The sequence below is a fragment of the Pinus tabuliformis genome, chromosome 7 (assembly GCF_031772625.1).
Source record: "Pinus tabuliformis cultivar Carrire ecotype Pingquan chromosome 7, CPIR1, whole genome shotgun sequence".
NCBI lineage: Eukaryota > Viridiplantae > Streptophyta > Pinopsida > Pinales > Pinaceae > Pinus > Pinus tabuliformis.
In genome coordinates, this window is record NC_142293.1 from 1,609,886,331 (window position 1) to 1,609,889,051 (window position 2,721).

General features: G+C 39.1%; 1 pseudogene; it reads left to right on the forward strand.

Annotated features, from left to right (window-relative positions):
* Nucleotides 1-374: 374 nt before the first annotated feature.
* LOC149254333 (7-deoxyloganetin glucosyltransferase pseudogene) lies at nt 375-2,018 on the forward strand (annotated as a pseudogene).
* Nucleotides 2,019-2,721: the final 703 nt, after the last annotated feature.

Below are 2,721 nucleotides of genomic sequence, written 5' to 3' on the forward strand. Positions count from 1 at the left end.
ATATCCAACCATTCGTTGTCGAAGATCCAGAACCATAATATCATATTAAAATATGAAGAAAATTTCTAAAGTTAATATGATAATATGAAATAATAAATCGTGAAACGATATGCAAGAATAAGTCCAAACGGGATATGATAATATAACAGAAGTTTTGGATTTTTCCTCAGATGTGAGGTGCCTACAACATTATTTTATACGCATTTCTAAGTGTCAACAATATTGTGGGAACTGCAACTCTAATGCCATGGAATAACTCTATAAATAGCCCCACAACTCTGCGCTTCTTCCAGACTTCAGATCCCTCTTCGCATCTCTGAGCTCCTTCAGTTGTTCAGAGCCTTCTCACCGTCTTTCCGTTCATGAATGAGAAAATGGAAGCATCGGAATCAGTTTCGGTTGATGATGGTTCCCTCCATGCCATATTATTTCCATTTCCGCTGCAGGGCCACATAAAGCCTTTCATGAACCTGGCCAATGTTCTGTCCACCCGCGGGTTCTATATCACTTTCGTCACTACCGAATTTGTCCAAAGGCGCCTTTCGGAGTCTGGGGCAATTATGACCCGTGAAGATTCCATGATGCAAAATAAGAATCATATGAATATAAGATTCGAAACTGTGCCGGACGGGCTGTCCCCCCAACACGGGTGTAGTCAAAATCAAAATCTTCCGGAGCTCTTCATTTCCATGGATACTCACGCTCATATTCATTTACGCAAGTTGATGGAGAAACTCCGACGTCTTCCCAACGTTCCTCGAGTCTCCTTCATTGTGTCCGATGGACTTCTATCAAGGACGCAGGTTGTTGCGGACGAATATGGTGTTCCCAGAGTTGCTTTCTGGCCGACCAGTGCGTTCGGTTTCGCATCCTTTTTTTTCCATTCCTCTGCTCATCGACAAAGGATATCTTCCTCTCAAAGGTAAGCAACAAATATTAACATCTTACTTGATTATATGTTGTCCCTTTTCCTGTTAATTACACCACACATAAGCGATCAGGTGCATCCTGTTTTATTATGATAGAATAGTTTTCATCTTTGACAGATGAAAGCTGCCGCACCGAGGAATATCTTGATGAAGTGAGAATCACTTGCATCCCGGGAATGCCCCCGCTGCGGCTGAGGGACCTTCCAAACTTCCTCTTAGTCACAGACATTTCGGATCCGGCTGTTCAATATAGTATGATTCAAGGCCAGGGTACATTATCAGCAGCCGCAGTAATAGTTAACACATTCGAAGAACTGGAAGGCCCAGTCTTAGAGGCACTCAGAGTGAACTTCCGTGTATATCCCATCGGTCCTCTACTGCTCTCGCAGTCATTCCATTGTAAAGATAAGGATGCATCCTCGGATGAATTGAGTATGTGGAAGGAAGAAAATAGCTGTCTCACATGGTTGGATTCTCGGAAGCCATGCTCTGTCATGTACGTTTGTTTGGGAAGCATTACAGTTTTGTCTAATCAACAACTCCTGGAATTTGCATGGGGATTGGCTTCCAGCAACAAACACTTTCTATGGGTTATCCGACAAGATATGGTTCATGGTGAATCTGCCATATTGCCCAAGGAGTTCATTGAAGAAACAAAGGAGAGAGGTTTGTTGGTTGGGTGGGTGCCTCAGATAAAGGTACTGTCCCACCCTTCTGTGGGAGGGTTTCTGACTCACAGCGGGTGGAACTCCACGTTGGAAAGCATAACCGCGGGAGTGCCGATGATCTGCTGGCCCTTCTATGCCGAGCAACATACAAATGCGAAATTCGTTTGTGAAGAGTGGAGCGTAGGACTGCCATTAAAACAAACAGTAAAAAGAGAAGAGGTAGCGGCGTTGGTGAGGAATTTGATAGGAGGAGAAGAAGGAGACAAAATGAGGAGAAGAATTGGAAAATTAAAGGATACTGCGAAGTGGGCGGTGGAGGAAGGAGGATCTTCTAACAACAACTTAAAAAAGTTACTCCTTCAAATAATTCCTCAAAAGAATGCATAAACTGGTACTCCAGATGGTTGAGGCAGAGGTTTAAAGAACAACGTAAGTCGAGAGCTCCTATTTAATTTTTAATGTTACATATAGTTCTACAATTTCTATAAATTATAAATTCAGGTTGTTGAGTTCATGTGCAGCTACAATATCTAATGTTTCAGCTCCTCTTCACGTAGATTTTTACCTCATGGTTGATGTAGACGACCTAAAATAAGGATATTGGGGTTCCATGTATGAGTCTAAGTGGCCCTCAAAATAAATACTTGTGCACTATTAAAAGACACTAAAAGGTGAGAGGATAAAAAGTACGCAAACCATGGAACATAGATAAGTTTCCAAAAAAACATGGTACGTGAAGCTATGCGCACTTCATTTCCTTTGGTCAACTGAATGCTGCATTAAATTATAATCACACACATAATTTTCTCTTTTCTTGTATTTCATAACTATATAGTAAATCTGTAATATACATAGCATATTTGGCAACCACTTATGTAACGCTGAGATGGGTATTCATCACTCCAAATGATAATAAAATTTATTAAATATTCTTTCTAATAATGTTTTAGTTTTATTTTCTATAATATATATGTTTGGATATATACATGTTTGGAATATAGAAATGATTTAATTTTAAAAATTAAATCATTATATAAAAATTTATTATATAATTTATAAAAAATACATTTGAGTAGTATGTTTTCAAAATTTATTATTATTATTTTTATAAAAAACTTAAAAAT